This window comes from Podarcis muralis, chromosome 1 (genome assembly GCF_964188315.1).
Source record: "Podarcis muralis chromosome 1, rPodMur119.hap1.1, whole genome shotgun sequence".
NCBI lineage: Eukaryota > Metazoa > Chordata > Lepidosauria > Squamata > Lacertidae > Podarcis > Podarcis muralis.
The window spans coordinates 132,464,338-132,483,242 of record NC_135655.1 but is presented as its reverse complement, the minus strand read 5'-3'; the positions used below and the strand labels follow the sequence as shown (position 1 = coordinate 132,483,242).

The following is an 18,905-nucleotide window of genomic DNA, read 5'->3' as shown; positions in this document are numbered from 1 at the left end:
GGTCTCCCATACAGGAGCTCAAAAGGTGACAACTTAAGTCTTTTTGTGGGTGCACACCGAACACGAAACAGTGTTATGGGTAACACATCTACCCATCCCAATCCCGTTTCCTGGGTTAATTTTGCCAATTGGGTTTTCAGAGTCCGATTCATTCTTTCAGTTTTCCCTGAACTCTGAGGCCTATATGCTGCATGCAGTCTCCATTTCACTTGTAGGACTTGACATACTTCTTGTACTACTTGATCAATGAACGCTGGCCCATTATCACTTCCAATGCATCTAGGTAATCCAAACCTCGGGATCAATTCAGTGAGGAGTCTCTTAGTTACCTCTCGTGCCTTTTCAGTTCGGGTGGGAAAGGCTTCAACCCATCCGGTAAGAGTGTCTACAAACACAAGGAGATACTTGAATCCCTTAGAAGGGACCAGCTCTGTGAAGTCCACAATTAGACTTTCCATGGGGACATATCCCACATGTTGGATTCCAGGAGGTTGTACCGGTCCCTGCCTGGGATTGTTTTTAGCACAAAGAACACATTTCTGTGAAATGCAAGTTGCTAATTGTGATAGGTTAATAATATACAACTTCCGACTGAGACTCTCTCTGGTTGCAGTACCGCCAAGGTGAGTAGATTCATGATAATTTCTTACAATTGTGCCTGCTAGATGATGAGGTACATAAATCCTATTGTCCGGCAGAATCATCCAACCGTCCTTCACAACTGCTCCTTCCTGTTCAGCCCACTTCCTCTCTTCTGGGGTATAGTGAGGTTTAACTTCTTCTGGAACTACCTCTGGTATGAGGGCTGCTATAAATCCTCCCACAGGCTTTTGGGCTGCCTCTCGGGCTGCTTTGTCAGCCGCATGATTTCCTCTGGTTATTGGATCCCTTCCTCGTCCATGACCTTTGCAATGCATTACAGCAATCTGTTCTGGAGCCCATACTGCTTCTAACAGGATTTCTACTTCAGGTCCATATTTCAAGGCCTTCCCGTGGGCTCCTATTAGACCTCTTTCTTTCCATAGAGCTCCATGTGCATGCAGGGTTAAGAAGGCATATTTAGAATCAGTATAGATGTTTGCCTTACATCCGGCTGCCAATTGCAGAGCTCTAGTTAAACCTATAAGTTCAGCTTTTTGTGCTGAGGTGCCGGCAGGCAAAGCTTCAGCTTCCACAACTTCCTCATTGGTGACCACAGCATATCCTGCTCGTCTGGCACCTTCATGCAGGTAACTGCTACCATCAGTATAATATACAACATCTGGATTTTTCAATGGTTCATCTTTCAGATCGGGTCTACTGGAATAAACTTCATCCATTACTTGGAGACAATCATGTGATTCCTCATCATCTACCTCTGGTAGGGGCAGCAAAGTCGCTGGATTGAGCATATTCACTACTCGTAGATGAATCCTGGGATTTTCACACAATAGGCCTTGGTATCTAGCCATCCTTGGGTTCGTTAGCCAATAACTACCCTTATATTCCATGAGTGTCAGAACAGCATGAGGTACATTCACATACATCGTCTGGCCGAAGGTAAATTTATCAGCTTCTTTGACAAGGCTTGCAGTGGCCGCTACTGCCCTTAGGCATGGAGGCCATCCTTTTGCTACTGAGTCCAATTGTTTTGACAAATAAGCTACTGGACGGTTCCAACTTCCTAATCTCTGGGTCAGGACTGCCGCTGCAATCCCATTCTGTTCATGTACATACAGCTGAAAGGGTTTTTCCGAATTAGGCAGTCCAAGGGCTGGGGCCTCCATAAGTCGTTGTTTGATAACTAAAAAGGCTTGTTGCTGCTCAGGTCCCCATACGAATGGGTCCTTCTCTGCACCTCGAGTGCTTTCATGTAAGGGCTTGGCCAGACTGCTGAAATCAGGTATCCATAGTCTACAAAACCCTGCTGTTCCTAGGAATCCTCTAAGTTGTTTCCTTGTGGTAGGTTCCTTGATAAGGCAAATAGCTTCTTTCCTCTCTGGTCTCAATGCTCGTTGTTGGTGTGAGATGTCAAAGCCCAAATATTTGACCTTTTCTAAACATAACTGTGCCTTTTTCTGGGAAACTCGGTAGCCAGCTTGCCAGAGCAAGTGGAGCAGTTCCTCTGTCCCTTCTTTACAGGTATCAAAATCCTTTGCTGCTAGTATAAGGTCATCTACATATTGCAGAACCACCTTTTCTCCAGGTATTGAGGGGTAACTTGTTAGATCCTTCGCCAAGGCAGTGCCAAACAAAGTTGGGGAATTTTTAAATCCCTGGGGCAATCTTGTCCAGGTTAGCTGGCCTTTTGTTCCTGTTAAAGGGTCTTCCCACTGGAAGGCAAATATAGGTTGGCTCTGTGGTGCCAGCCGGCAACAGAAGAATGCATCTTTCAAGTCCAATACAGTAAAAAATGTTGCTTCTGGTGGGATCAAACTCAGCAAGGTATATGGGTTTGGTACATTTGGGTGCAAGGTCTCGATAGCCTGGTTTACGAGCCTCAAGTCCTGCACTGGCCTGTATTCATCTGTCCCAGGTTTTCGAACAGGCAAAAGGGGTGTGTTCCATTCTGATTGGCAGGGCTTAAGCAGACCATATTTTAATAGGCGGTCCAAATGTTTCTGGATGCCCTCTGCTGCTCGCCGGGGTAAAGGATATTGCTTTACAGATACAGGGGTAGCCATAGGTTTTAAGGTTACTACAATTGGAGCTATATTCTTGGCCATTCCTGGTGGGCTATTTTCGGCCCATACTCCTGGTGGCACCTGTAGGGTTTGGAGGAGCTTGTTTAATTCTGTATCCAATGTGGGTTGGACTTGCAAGGCTGACATTAGGCGCCATGATTGTTCCTTAGGTACTGAAAGGGTAATTATTCCTGCTGCCTTTGATGGCAGTTTCATTTCTGGACCTCGAGGAGTGAAGGTGATTTGGGCCTGCAGTTTGGACAGCATATCTCTACCTAAGAGAGGTATTGGACACTCAGGTATATACAAAAACTGATGGGTTAAACGATGTCCCCCAATCTGGCATTCCAAAGGTTGGAGGAAAGACCTCTTAGCTGACTGACCAGTGGCACTTTTAATGACTACACTTTTGGATGCCTTTTTCTGCAATAGTTCTGGGAGTACTGAGTATTCAGCCCCAGTATCAATCATAAAGTCTATTAAATGGCTCCCTAATTGAATCGTGACCGTGGGCTCCTGGAAGCCTAACTTTATGGAGTCCGGTCGTTCCTAGTCTTGAGTAAAATCCTCCTCTGCCAGTCCAATGAAATTGTCTCTACTCTGTCCTTGTCCAGGTCTCTGATATCTTCCATTTCGGATCATTCCCCGTCCCCGTCCCTGGTTTCTTGGGCCGGAGCCTGGGCCTGGGCCTGGGCCTGGGCGTACTTCTTCCAACCTCAGGGGTTCAGGACACTCCCGCTTCCAATGACCCTCCTTCTTGCAATTCGCACATTGATTCCTTCCCAGTGGTGGATTCCTTCCCCGCCCTCTTCCTCCATTTAAGGGGCGGTAGTCTTGCTTCACTGCTGTGGCTAGCATTACCATCTTTTCCTTCTGCCACTTCTTCTTCTCTTGCTTCTCAGCCTCATCCCTATTCCGATAAACTCGGCGTGCAATGGCCATAATTTGGCTCATCAGCATCCCTTCCCATCCTTCTGATTTCTGAATTTTCTTACGAATGTCAGAAGCGCACTGGGCCACAAATGTAGCAGTAATCATTCTGCTGTTTTCAGGGGCTTCAGGGTCAAAAGGAGTCCATATACGATAGGCTTCTTGCAGCCTCTCTAAAAAGTCTCCCGGACTCTCATTTGGTTTCTGTTCTACTTCTGAGACTTTAGACATATTAGTGGGCTTCTGGCATGCCCTGCGAATACCTTGCACAAGCGTCTGGCGGTAAGTGGTAAGTCTGGCCAGATGAATTGCATTGTTTGGATCCCAATTAGGATCTTCCAAGGGAAAGTTATCTTGGAGATGACGGTCAATATTAAAAATATTTCCCACTCTGGCCTGCTCACGCAAATATATCTGTGCCTTTTCAATTATGTCTCTTCTTTCCTCAGTGGTGAACAGAGTATTCAGAAGCTGGCGACAATCTGTCCAAGTAGGACTATGAGTATTTACTATTGAAGTCACCAAGTCCATCATAGCCTGAGGTTTTTCTGCAAAAGATGGGGTGTGTGTTTTCCAATTCATCAGATCCGTAGTTGTGAATGGAATGTACTGAAGGGTCGAAGTTCGAGGTGGCCTTGGTCCGAGTTGCCCGTTAACCAGCACAGGCTCCTCAAGTGCATCAAATACTCTTCTGAGAGGGGCTACTACGTGATCTTTCTCTTCGCTTTGCTCTAGGGGCCTCAAATCATAGGGGATGGTATTTGTCCCAAGGCGTTCTTTTAGCAGCTTAATACGCCTGGCTGTATTGCTTGCTGACCGATTAAGGTCTCCCTGTAACTTCTGTAATAATTCTCTAGGACTTGGATGTACAGGGGTTTGGGGTAGGCAATCAGTTGTTCCACTAAAAGAGACTGTAGATGGAGTTCTACTGGGACTCACAGATGGAATAACCACTTCTGCTTGGGCTTCATTATAGGACTCCAATGCCTCCTGAAGATATTTATCATAATCTATCAAGGAGTCAAGTTCTGTGTCTCTACCCCCATTATTCGTTCCACTTTCTTGCCTTGGGGTTACAACTGGTGGAGGGTTTGGATTATGCTCCCTTCGATGTGGAGCATAGGGTGGAGGTGGAAGCACCTCTTCCTCTGGTCCCTCAAAAATGGGTTTGAGTTTATTTGGCAAGATTCCTTTCCTAGCTTCGGCTTTTACAGCCAATAATTTGCATCGTTGGACTTTGCATTCCCTTATCCATGGAGGATTTTTATTTAATGTGCTCAGCCAGGAATCTATATATGAAAATTGTTCTGGGCACCCTCCAGTTTCTTTGGTGATGTTAGACCAAAGTTTGCTTACTAAATTTATATCAAAAGTTCCCTGAGATGGCCATCCAGTATTTTGTTTTGGCCATTCTAGTTCACATAACGTTCTCAAGCGCTCTGGCGTCATTTTGACTCCATATGCCCCTGAGAAGGCTTTCTTAAAATTATTTAACATACATTCAAGAGGTGTATTTCCCCCCTTTGAACCCCCAACTCCCATTGTATGGCCCTGTGAAGTATCCACTCAGTCACTCACACACACGCTTCGTGGGTTTCCTTGCCCAGATGGAGTCGCCTCACTGGGAACCGAAGTACTACCCACTCCACACTCAGGTCAGCTACAGATTGCTCTGTACTTTCTCACACATACAATGCGCAAGATACTTCACCACACTCTACCTCCCATTCTTCCCTTTCCCCCCACCAGACCACCATCTGATATACCCAACCACCTAGCGTACTCAGTTCCCACTTACTGAGACGCAGAAGTTTGATCAAGACTTCTCTTCCTCCCAATTAATTGGAGGGCCAAAAATCCCTTTGTGCACTTACCCCTTGGTTGGTTCCGTTTCCCCCCGGTCCGTCGCTGCCAGTGAGCAGGGTATCAGACAGACGAGACTTCTGCGTTCCCCTGGAAAAAAATTTTCCATGCGCGCTGGGTAGGCAGTTTAGAGATCCTCTCTCTTGTACCCTGCTCAGTAGAGCGAAGGGGCTGCGTTCCAGCAGACCACTTATCCGAGTCACAGGAGCACCATAAAATGTAGCACCCTGCTTGTGGTTAACGCTTAGCTGGAATGAAATATTCAACGCAGCAATAGAGAAATTAAAATAATAATTTATTTGTCAGACAAATAAATGAGAGGCACAGTGGTATATGGTTACCAAGCTCTGGCCTGGCCTCCTGCCATTATGGCCAGCACTTATATTCCCTTAATCCAGCCCCCTTTGCTCCTCCTTGGCTGCATCTGTCCAATCAGCCTGGTTGGATTTCCTATTGGCTGCCTGCTATATCCAATCACAAAAGATACACCCACATCCTCCTGTCCTTATATGGAGCACAAAGAGCTATATATTGTTACATCTATAAATGACAAATAAGTAGTAATATATCTTACATGTGTCTCAACAAGGATTATTAATTACCAGCTCACCTCTTGCCCTCTTCGCCCTATTGCCTTCTAAAACAAATGGTTAATCTTAAATTTTTATCTTAAACATATGTCAAGGATCTTGAGTTTCACATCAACATTGAAAGATCTCCTTCATTTGAGAGTTTCTAAACAAATGTCTGACAGCCATATATCAGGACTGCTTGGATGGCTGCTTGGATGGCGTCTTCTTGTCTGACAGGGGGCTGGGCTCAATGGCCCCTGTGGTCTATTCCAACTCTAGGACTCTATGAAATAAGAATCTAACATCTAAATTTGTTACTTTCTAAATCCTTTGCATAGTTACATTTAAGCCAATATATTTAAGCTAATATATTTCATACATTATCATAGGTAACCTTTTAAAAGAATAAAGCTTCTCAAAATAGAAAGGAAGGAACTCAGTAAAAAACAGGTTTTAAAAGGAACCCCTTCAGTTTACCCCCCCTTCAGCCATCTGCTCTCCTCTTTAGCTGTTCCCAATATTTATTACCCTTAAACTCTCTCAGTTTAAGAAAGAAAACAGCTTTAAAAAAGACTTCCCAAAAATGCTTTCTTTCTGCCAGCCAGATGCTTCTCCATTTGGTCTTTAACCTTGGAAAGAAGATCTAGCTCATTTTACTGGGAGGCACATTGGTATAATTTTACTATTTACTCATTCCTAATTATATTTATCTCTGCCTTTGTTATCTTCTGTAACATGTAGGATCAGTGTCCGTTCTCAGCCTGTAATTTCAGCTTTTACGACTTTGAGAATTGTTTTCTGCTATCAATCAAGGGGCCCCTTGTCTAGGAAGAAAACACTGTCAGTGTTTTCTTAAGCAGCTAGCCTTCTTGCCTGGCGTGAAACTTTTAAAAATCTAAGCCCTCTTTAATATACAAGCCTTGATCAAACATTAATAAAATGCAGGCTTATGCCTGATGCCTCAATATGTTGCTGAGAGGGGCAGAAGAGAAGAGGAAAGCAAGTCTTCAACCACCAGTTATGTCTGTGTTTCATCCAGAAAGTATAGCCAGAGACATTTTGACAAATTTAAAAAATCCACTGGACAGCAATTTTACCCCTGAAAAAGAGGACATGTGCTGGAAAAAGAGGACACATGGAAAGCCTAGCCCTGGCACACACCTCAGGACCACATGAGTATTCTTTTAAAAAACGGGCAAATATATTCCTGCCCCACCCACCTTCATCCATGCACCAGGGTGGCTCTTCCCCTCTGCACCCCTCCAGAATGCATGTATGCATCTTCTGCTATTGCTCTGTAAGGAGGCTAGCAGAAGAATAGCGCTGAAATAAAAGATACTTCCACTGCTTTTTATATCTTTTTGTAAAAAAAAACCCCCTAATTGGGCATTCTAGATGCCTCTCAAAGCCGCAGAGTCTAGCAAAGTGCATTACTGTACTGATATTTCGACACACAAAAAAACACACCCCCAAAGCAACAAAAGGCATTGTTTCCACAAACATAAGCATATTTCTGGCTAGCTGTGTAGCTACAGATCTATGTCACAAAAGTGTGGAAAACTTTTAAGTTCTCCATAATTCTTTATCAGGCAAGGTGTTACACAAGAGGCAGGAGTGGGTGGAGGAAAAATAAAAACCGAAAAAGTTCAGAAATTAGGCTGTCATAGCCAGTTCTAAAATGCAGGGCTAAGTAAGTTCTTCCCAAGTGCTGTGGAGCTATCATGTTACATGTTTAGGACTCCAGGACGAAGAAGCAATGAATAATAAAAATATGTTTTGTAAGATCTGTCCCAAATATTAAACCAAAGGTGAGGAAGCTGCAGCCCTCCACATATTGTTAAAATCCAACTTCTGTTATCTTTCACAACTGATCATGCTGGCTGGGCTGATGGGAATTGGAGTCCAACAACACACATTCCCCATCTCTGTCTACAAGCTTCCTGGAGTAGGCAGGGGGCAGAAGTAAAAAGAAACTTTAATTTAGCAGAACAAGGTATAAAAAGCACAGCTAGGTAGCTGTGTTGGTCCAAAAAAGGGGAAACCCCTCCAACCTCGCCCCCTGCTTTGTGTAACATCTTGCCTGATGACAAGTTATGGAAAAGTCAGGTGCAGTTTCCAAAATGGGGCCCCTCCCTCCCCAACAAACCAATGAAATAGAGGGCCACAAATTAAGTCTTGTGGTTGCTTACAACTTTATTATTGCAGAAGCATTCATGGACTACAAAAAAATCCAACCTTTGAGCATGTGCAATTTCACACCTTTCAGCAAAACACACACACACACACACACACAAAAGAGAGAGAGAGAGAGAGAGAGAGAATTTTACCAACCTTGATGAATAAAAATATATTCTTGAGCTAAAGACCAGTCAAATGAAATTTAAACTCGCTGCTGCTGAAGGTGATGAATGTTAACAGTTGAAGTTAGTGGCTGGTTTTGTATTTTGCATTTTTGTTTTATGATTCGCTATACAGTAATAAATAGCCCCCCCCCCCCGTGATACCTACTAGACCAAGAGTGGAAACGGAGAGAAGGCCTTTAGAAAATCGGGAGGTGGGGGGAGATGGCAACATTGCAATGTCACCATTTTTTACTCAAGAAGCCTCATTTATTTTGAGGTGGTTACGTCTGAGTAAAACACACCCAAACCAGCCAATTGTGGATTATATTGTACAGGCAGCACACCTGAGAAGTAAATTAAATAATGTGGACACAGAGGAAAGATGCACATGCTTTCCAGAGTTTAAACCAACCTGTCCCTGTGTATTAATCCCCAGGCTCATTTCCTCCGACATCTCCTGGGGCAGCCCAGTCAGGAGCTGCTGCTCTGGGAGGCCCCCTCCTGCATCCCACATGGGGAGGCCTGTTGTGGTGAGCCTGGCTGCAAAGGCCACAGCAACAAGCAGGCATCACAAGAACCACAGAAGACTGTGGCAGTGAGGATGTGCACGTGTGTGCTGCACATTAAGCATTGCTGCTGCTTGTGGCTGCTTCTTCCTACAGCTCTTGCTTCTGCCATCCCCTTGGACATCAAGGTGCTGGAGCAAATCAGCTGGTCCCTCTGCTTGCAACTGTGCCCTTAAAGGTGAGGAGGAGCAGACACAGGCAGCCATTCCATCACCATCGTTGGCAAGGATGGATGGTGCCCAACCTGATCACAACTGGGAGGTCCCTCTGCTGCTTCTGTTGGTGGCGAAGGCAAGAGGGACCCTCACAGGCCTTGGTGCAATTGCGCTGTGGTGATCTAATCATAGTTACGGAGAACCAAAAGCTTGCAACACTTTTTGCCATTTGGTTTGTTCCAGTTAAGTATTACTCAACTGTGGATTGGGGACTTTTTGTTATTGTGGAACAACACATCTCCCTTTGCTTGTTGTGCTTCAAAGAAAACCGATTCTAGTTGTTCAAGATGAAATGCACAACCAGAGGAAGCTAACCGCCCACCACCTGTGTAGATGGGCTTTTCCTTTTGAGAGCTACATTACAACTTGATAATACTGGACAATTTGGTTCCAAGTGACTCTATTTATCCAGCACTTGCCAGATTTTTCCCTGGCTTTGCCAAATTAAAGGCCACCAAATTTCTCTTTACTTTTGTTTCCTGCCTACTCCAGGAGCCTGTGCGTTACGTGTTAGGTTTGGGACAGACCCTGGGTTCACAACCAAATTTTAATTTCTCAGAGATGGAGACCAGCTCTTGTTTTTACATCCCAGAATCCTGGCATCTTGGCATCACCTGAAGATTTCTGGGATCAGGACTTGGCTAAGGGTACTGAGAGTTGCTAGAGGACCCCATTCCCCCCTCCCAGAGGCACCTTTTACCAACTACAGCTCCCAGGATCCTTTAGGGGAAGCCATGACTTTTTAAAGTGGTATCACAGAGCTTTAAAGGTATGCTATGGAAGTGGCCTCTGTCTAAGCAATTCAGGAGTGTGGGAAAGGTTTCATCCTCCCTCTCCACATATATGATGCTACAACACTAATAAAGGACAACTCTTGCCGTCACTTTTCTCATATGATGTTGAAGGTACGTCTCAAGTTGGGTATTGCAGTGTCCACCATGGAACATGGGAAATGTCCCTCCTAGGAGGCTCCCTCAGGAATAAATTACCATATTTTTGCACCATAACACTCACTTTTTTCCTCCTAGAAAGTAAGGGGAAATGTCTGTGTGTGTTATGGAGGAAATGCCTATGGGTGGCATGCCTACGGATTTTCCTCCTCTAAAAACTACGTACGTGTTATGGTCGGGTGCGTGTTATAGAGCGAAAAATACGGTACATGTGGCAGCAGCAGATCCAGTGGCCTGCAGTGCTGGTCAATTTTAAGAGCCAGAGGGCTGTGTGGGCAAGGGGAGCTGAACCCTGCTCTGCCTCCTGCCTCCTTTCAGTCTTCCACCCTAGCTACTTTGCTCTCAGTCAGAACCAGACACCAAGTCAGGGAAACAAGTGAAAGAGGACAGCCCTGATGGATCAGGCTGAAGACAGTCTAGTTCAGCATTTTATTCTCAAAGGGTTCAGTTGGATGCCCATGGGGAAGCCAAGTTCAGACATGCACACCATTGCCCTCTCCTGCTTTGGGCTGCTATTAATGTGCACACTTCCCCAGACCCTGTGAGTATTTATAGCCTTCTTGATGAGTACCTATTATCCTTCATGAGTGGCTGTGGCAAAGAAAGCCACAGAATCGGGGCAGATTCAGGTTTTCTCATCTGCAATAAATTTTGCTATTAAAATCAGCCCTAAACCATGGAGACAAACCTGGTTTTACAAAAAAAGTTCAGGCAATTTAAATATTCAATGACATTTTAAGAAGTAAAATACGTTTCTTGGCATGGATGGTGTGTTAATATGCTGGTCTAGTATCTCCTTCTAACTGTATAACATTTTTGGAATTGGTTTAGGTTATTAAAGTATTTAATTATTTAATATTAATTAAAAGTATGATGGGAAAGCTCCTGGATAATCAAGGGTATGTTAGGACCACAATGAGTGTTTACAACACACTACTTAAGTTTTGAGCAGAACATTTTCCTTGAGCTGAATGTTCAGACAGGTGTTTGATTTTCCAAAACGTCTTGGAGCCGACTTGCTCTGATGTATGAGGATGGAGATTATTGACAGTGGCATGGTTTCTACATAACACTAAACCAGGGGTCTGCAACCTTTAAGACAAAAAGAGCCACTTGGACCCGTTTCCGAAGAAAAAACAACAACTGGGAGCCGCAAAACATTGCGACATTTAAACAAATATATCTCCGGAGCCGCGATCTGACAGCGGGCGGGAAGGTGACGTTGGGACGGTGCGTGACTAACGCACGCACCGCCCCCATGCGACGTCACAGCCAGTACAGCGCCCGCCACAGTGAGGAGTGTCGGGGCGCACAATGCGCCTCCTCCCCTCACTAGTATCCGCCCCGGAGCCGCGGCAAAAATGTAAAAGAGCCACATGTGGCTCCGGAGCCGCAGGTTGCAGACCCCTGCACTAAACCATAGTTCAGCACTATGTGAACAAGCCTGGATGAGATTTGGGCTTGTGTGCACACCTTGCTGCTCTCCCCTGTTGTAGATGCAATTCGGAGATTGGAGGCATCTTCTCTTAGTTTAAATAAACTGGAATATATGCTGTCAAAACCAGGAACTGTTTGCTCAAACGAGCCAGGATGAAAAAGCATGGTTTGATCTTGGCTTGTTTCAATAAGCCATAGTTTCAACTATTTAACAACAAACTATGATTAATTTAAGGCAGGAAGTGAATGCTTTCAATTCCAACCATGTGGATGAGCCAGAGGAGGAGGGGAGAGGGGGAGTGTACAAGACTGAGGCTCATTCATATAGTACTAAGCAATAGTTTAGCATGAAGTTGGGACTGTGCCATTGGCTTCCAAATTCCCTGGGGAAAATGAAAACAGCAGAGGATGCCTGGAAAAGACTGGGCCTATTTGCTTCACTCTTTGCAGAATTCCTCCCTTGCTTCTGGCTGTCTTTTCTGACTTATGTTCCTTATTTTCAAGTTGTTGTGTTGAAAGAGCTCTGAGAAAAAGGGAACTCTTGATGAGTCTTTCTCCCTGCAGCGTGGAAGAAGGAAGGGCAAGGGGCATTTGCACTGCTGATGGAGACATATGGAAAGCAAAGGCAAAAGCATGCTGTGCCTGTGATTGTATCTTACAACATTCATCTGAATGCTGTTTCCATAAATAGTCTTAGGTAGTGTTTGAAGCAGGAAATGCATCTCCCTCTCTTCTCTTTACTACAAGGGAAAATAATTATAAATGTTGTCAGACACCTTTTGAAATATGACTTTAAAAGCCCAAATTTCAGATTTTATGGGCTGGTTGTCTATGTACCATAGAGATACAATCCTAGGCATACTAGGGAACAAATCTAATTGGTGAGCTCTCTCTCTCTCCCCCCCCCCCCCACTTTCTACTTAAAATATCATTAAATTTATGCTGCATATTCCTACAAGCATTTGCCTTTGGAGAACCAGTGTGAAAGAACAGGGTGAAACACTATAGAAATAATAGGATGCTATATGTTATTCTCTTCCTTTATCTTAAAGAAGGATTCCTAAAGTTACAAAAAAGGAGATTCTGACAAAACATCAGGAATAACTTTCTAACAGCACTGTGCAAAATATAAGCAAGCCAGGGCTGAACTGATATTACCCTTGCTGGTACCTTTCCCGGGAAAATCAGAGGCTCACTATGTCAGGTTCCTATTGGAAGACCGGGCAAACGCTAGAACATTAACAGTGGCAAAGTTTTTATCGGTGGTTGCAAGAAGAACCAATGATCCCTATATTCTGAACAAAATGCTTGTTTAACCTGGAGGTAGGCTGTATGAATTATGTATTGCTTTGTAACGATTTGTTGGGTCTCTGGACCGTAAGAAAGGTTGTTGATGATGATGATGACTTTCTGACAACAAAAGCTGTTTGACAACAGGACTGTATCGCTTAGAGGGTGGTAAACTCTTTCCATGAAGGGTTTTTAAGCAAAGGTTGCCTGGCCATCTGTCATGGATGCTTTAGTTGCGATTCTTGCATTGCAGGGGGTTGGACTAGATGACCCTCAGGTCCCTTACAACTCTGCAATTCTATGATTCCAAGTTATACTCCAAGCCTCGTGTGACCCTGTACCTAAAATCCACACACCAGGAAAACATTCAGCTTCCCAGCTGGCAAAACTAATGTTTATCATTGGAGTTGCCAACTGATTTCCCTCTTGTACCTTTAGCATTTATGTGATTCTCAGCAATTATGCAGGTGCAGATTTGCCAGATCCACTTCTTGCATTTCTATCTGTCAAGTTAGAGTTAAAGGGACGGGAGCGGGGTCAGTAAAAACACAAGCATCCCTTCATGTCATACAATTGTTATAAAAGCACAGAAGCCCTGCCACAAAAAAAGTTAGCAACCCAATGCAGGCAAGCAAAGAGAGTACAGTGGTGCCTCGCAAGACGAAAAGAATCCGTTCCGCGAGTCTCTTCGTCTTGCGGTTTTTTCGTCTTGCAAAGCAAGCCCATTAGCGGCTTAGCGGCTTAGCAGATCAGCTGATAAGCGGCTTATCGGATCAGCTGATAAGCGGCTTAGCGGCTTGGGGGAAAGGGGGGGGGGAGGAAAAAAACCCTGCAGGAACTCGCAAGACATTTTCGTCTTGCGAAGCAAGCCCATAGGAAATTTGTTTTGCAAAGCACCTCCAAAACGGAAAACCCTTTCGTCTAGCGGGTTTTCCGTCTTGCGAGGCATTCGTCTTGCGGGGCACCACTGTATGTATTTCTATTAGTTACTGTCCAGTTACACCAATCTGTTACAAACGTACCAAAAGGTAGCACACTACACAATGTAAGGCTGCAATCCTAACCCCACTTACTTGGGAGTAAGTCTCTTTGAATTGAATAGGACTTACTTTTGAGTAGGCAAGGTTAGCATTGCAGTCCTGGTCAGACTCATATCTGCCTGAGGAAAAACAGAACTTTAACCAAATCTTGGGTATTGGATTCCATTGCTGGAGTCCTGTCACTTTAAAAGGATTCCAAGCTTATATAATACTATTCCACACCAGGTTTCATCAGAAGCCGCAGAATGTAGCTTTCTCATGAGATATTCCGCAGATGTGTGAAAAGCAAGCTGACCTGCAAACTTACACATGCCACACCACAAAATAGCTAGCATACCGCTTTCACAGAAGCAGAGATGAAAGTTGCACATTGAACTATAGGCCAGCAAGAAATGGGCTCATGAAGGATATAGTTATGACCGCTGGGAGGAACACAGAGGAAAAACCGCCATGGTGCACCTGCATCAGCAGAACGTGACACCTGTATCTGTCCCAGATGCAACAGAACATGTCTTTCCCACATTGGTCTGCTCAGCCACAACAGGTGCTGTATCCAGTGTTTGAAATTCCCATTGTTCTAGGCGCATTTTGAGACAGGGAATTTCATTAGTGCAAGCATTTCTGAGCTCTGGGTGTCGTACTGTACCTAAGATTTCAGATTAAAACTGCAGAGTGGAAGGAAAGGAGGACCTTATTCTGCCTCCCCAATTTCAGCTACTCTCTGAAGACGAGAAGAGACCCTCTTAAGAATATCAGGGGGGTGGGCAAGAGAAGGACTAGACTATGTGAAAAATGGACATAATATGTTAGCTGCAGTTCATTTATTTTCAGCTTTGTATTCTTGTAATAAAAAAGCACGCCAAGACATTCCATTGTTGTGCCCATAACTGGATTTAATGTGCCCTTTAGCTCCTAACTTTCACATCTGTTTCGAACACTTCCAACGGTTTGACTTCACCTCCAAAGGTGCAATCCTCCATTGTCTCCCCAGAGACAACAACTGCTCCCTCACATGCAGAATGCTAGGCAGAAAGTCTGTTTCTCCTCAGAAGTATTTCTCTTCAGCCTGGTGACTCTAGAAAGCTCTGGCCCTTCTTTCTGTTGTTTTCCTCTCAGCTACAAAGAGAGAAACTGCCTTGCATTTTGAATCCCACATGAGGAAAAGGTGCATGTAGGGCAACTGCAACCTTGAAAATAGTAGGTAGGGAAGGCATTGACCCCAAATGCTTTCCTTTCAATGAACAACAACGAGGTAGGGGGAAGTCGGGGCTCCATTACAGATATCTACAGGAAACATATAGCTAACCTTCAGTGCTAGACTCACACCTGAGGGCAGCCAATATCTAGAGAACTGGAAGGTATGGTGCCTCCATCAAATACTGCAGTTCAATTGAATTAATTACCTTTACAGTTACAGTGGTACCTCAGGTTAAGAACTTAATTCATTCCGGAGGTCCGTTCTTAACCTGAAACTGTTCTTAACCTGAAGAACCACTTTAGCTAATGGGGCCTCCTGCTACTGCCGCTGCTGCACGATTTCTGTTCTCATCCTGAAGCAAAGTTCTTAAACCGAGGTACTATTTCTGGGTTAGCGGAATCTGTAACCTGAAGCGTATGTAACCCGAGATACCACTGTACATGTATTGGCTGCTAGTGGTACTTCAGTTAAGATATTGGACATACCAAGCCCACAGGAAGATAATACAGAGGTCAAACTCTGCATACTCAGTTTGCGAAAAGAGTAAAACACAAATAAACAAAGAATTTAAAAACATACATCAAGTTGTCAGTCTCTCTGGCTTCTTCTCAGCTATTTTTTTTTGGGGTGTGTTGTGAAGTTCTCTGTCTTCTGATCAGTTCCTTCTGTAGAAGTGAGAAAAAGCCAAACGGCTCCTCAGAAGGCAGAAAAAGGCCCACGCCTCTTCCTTTTTCATTGATATTGCATATCTCGCCCCTGTGGGTTGTAGAGGAAGTGAGAAGTGAGGGAGGGTGGAAAGCTTATTTTCAAGCCATCCAAAGTTCAAAACTGTGCCCAAATCCCCATAATGTGTGTTCAGTTAAAACACTGGAAACCCAATATTTCTCAGAAAAGGACTTTTACCCCTTGGTAAAATCTTCATCTTTTTACCCCTTGGTGAAATCTTGATCTTATCCAAAAGCCTGAGAAAGACCTCTTGGAAGCTTTTTTCCCTTCAGCATAAAACACTATGAAGGAAACCATTACAGTGCCCACCATAGTCATTTCCAGGCCAGCTGCCCTAAAGTCCTTTAGAGGTCTCTCAAATGAGCCAGCATTCCTTGGAGGGTTTTCCACCTTCATTTCTAAGTGAGATGGGTGGTGACTGGAGGGGCCTTTTCATATGGGCAACCCTAACTTTATAATTCCCTGGCCAGCGATGCTCGCCAGGTGCTATTCTTGATGTCTTTTTATTTATCCTGATTTTGAGGCATGTTATTTTGCTGGTTTTAATCTGTTGTGATGTTTCTTAATCTGCTGCCATTTTTGTTTGATTTATATGTTTCTATTCAATACAGTTGTGAGCTACCCTGGGAGTCTTTTAAACTGAAGAGTGCTATAAAAGTTTGGATAAAATAGAAAGCTAAACAAAACAAGCATTGTCTAAGAGAATCCTGCATTTTTCACTTTTACAATTGTCTATTTTGGAATAACTTCTGAACCCATGTCAACATCTTGTTACACATTTGAGGGTAAATCAGAAGTTGCTGGAACCTGAAGAAACAACTTGTAGGGAAATAGTGGGGTCTTCACTCATTTCTTTTTGCAGGATAACTGATCAGTAGTAAGTTGCTATTTTAGAATGAGGAAGAGAGGAAGGAAATGGTGCTTTTTCAACACTGTAACTTGCAAATGAGTCAAAGTGTCAGCAAAGAGTTGTGCCTGAAACTGTGGAATATGTGTACGGTATAACCAAGATTTGTTCCAAAGGTAAATGTCATATTATAACACTGAAATAAAAATATTTGAAAAATACGTGAGCAAGTTCTTTGCCAAGGAGGCTCATGCGAGGCCTGCCTCTGCTGGCTTCCTGTAGCAAACCACCTTAGAGAGTTCTTTCAGGTTTCCTGCTGCCAAGGGATTCCTTACAATTTTAGGCTGAGGGGCTAAAATAATAAATAATAAAATAAGGGGTCATTATAGGACATATTGGGTCAAGCCCCTCTGCTCCCCTCATCATGATAGTGCTATGCTTCTTGGCATCAAAGTGTAGACTTTTGCAGTTGCTAAACAAGGAAGAAGATCGGTAGCAATTGTGGTGAAATGTTGCCTGTCCCCTGTGGGGGTGAGGCACATCCTGATTCTGATGCAACCTATCAGGAGTTAAGTAAAAGATGCCTCACATGTGTGTAGTCACTTTCTGAGACTTCCTAAAGTAAAAAATAACTATCTGACAATATGTATTGTTACAAAAACATTTGCTGGATAATAGTGCATCTTGACTGTCCAGGGGGGAAATCTCACAAAACAATAAATCCCACAGAGCTAAACAGCTAAATGGTACATCTGCACGTTCATATGAAGTTTATTGGCTTTTCATTTCTTTTTTCCTTGCACACACTCAACACACCAACATGTGTGGCTACATCTAGCCTTATATTCCTACACCTCACCTAGCCTTATATTCCTTTATAGTATTATATTAAATGCTAGATCTTTCCTAGTTTTATCAGTAGGAAAAGCGGCTGGGGCCAACTTACGTGTCATACATACAATACCATCAACTCTTAGTGCACAGGGTGACAGTTTTAACCATGTTTCAATGTAACTAGAGTGGCATGATACTGGTTAATAGAAATGGTTCCTGCACCACAAATGTTAATGTATAAATTGAAATTATACGTTTGGAAGAGAAGATATTCTCCATATCTGTGTTCAAACTAAGTAGCCCACTGGATTGTGATCTGGCACTACCACCATACAAACATATGAAATGACATAAAGACATGAGTTACATTTGGCAGGTTTGGACGAAATGTAGATTCTGAAAAGGTTACATGCTTCTGAAATATCCTATGATGAAATAACCTATTTGCACCACAATTGCCTTTGATATTTTACTTTGCATTTTTTTTGGTCTTATATTGTACAAACATTTTATTTTAGATTTCTTTATTCAAAATACAGTGGTACCTCGGGTTAAGAACTTAATTCGTTCTGGAGGTCCATTCTTAACCTGAAACTGTTCTTAACCTGAGGTACCACTTTAGCTAATGAGGCCTCCTGCTGCCGCTGCACCACCAGAGCACGATTTCTGTTCTCATCCTGAAGCAAAGTTCTTAACCCAAGGTACTATTTCTGGGTTAGCGGAGTCTGTAACCTGAAGCGTCTGTAACCCGAGGTACCACTGAATACCAATAATGAAACCATTACTACGTATAAACAGGCCATACCATTAGAATGATGAGCCGGATCCTTGTATACTGTAAGATGCTGTTTAATAAATAGTAATTGATGCATACATAAAATAGCATTGTGTTTTTATTACTGATTTGGTAGATTCTAATAATAAGGGGTGGGGTTTTTTTGGCGATTTTTCAATCCCATAAGTGAGTGGCAGAGGAATCCTAAGCTCTGGGTGGAATCAGCAAGGCAGAGCAGGGCAGTGGGTCCACCATCTCCAAAGCTCTGCTGACTCACGCTGACTAGGACACACAGTATGCCTGGTATGGGGTGGTATGAGTTTTCTACAACTGTCTGTTGCACAGCTCGAGTCTTATGCAAGTCGAAGGGCTCAGATCAAGCCCCTCCCTGGAGAATGGCATCTGTGCTCCCCCACCCTGCACCAGCAGGTCTCACTGGGTACAGTGGAAACAATGCAGCGCAATTTCCATGGCTGCCGTGAGGGCATCCGCTGTGGACAAGGACGTGCATGACATCCTAACTCCCTCCAGCAGAAAGGATATTGTTTACTTATTGTTTATTATTAACTTTGCAAACCGCCCTTTATCTCAGCCTAGTTCACAGCATAAAAATACAAAATGAAAACACAACATACATAATAAAAACAAACAAAAGCA

The 18,905-nt window shown here is 43.7% G+C and overlaps 1 protein-coding gene across 1 annotated transcript in view; it reads right to left on the bottom strand.

Moving 5' to 3' along the window:
• ITGB2 (integrin subunit beta 2) overlaps window positions 1-18,905 on the bottom strand; it is a 48,866-nt gene that overhangs the window by 29,752 nt on the left and 209 nt on the right. The window contains exon 2 of the mRNA XM_077918876.1: window positions 15,646-15,822. The gene's annotated coding sequence lies outside the window, so the exon portion shown is untranslated. The remainder of the gene's footprint in view (window positions 1-15,645; window positions 15,823-18,905) is intronic.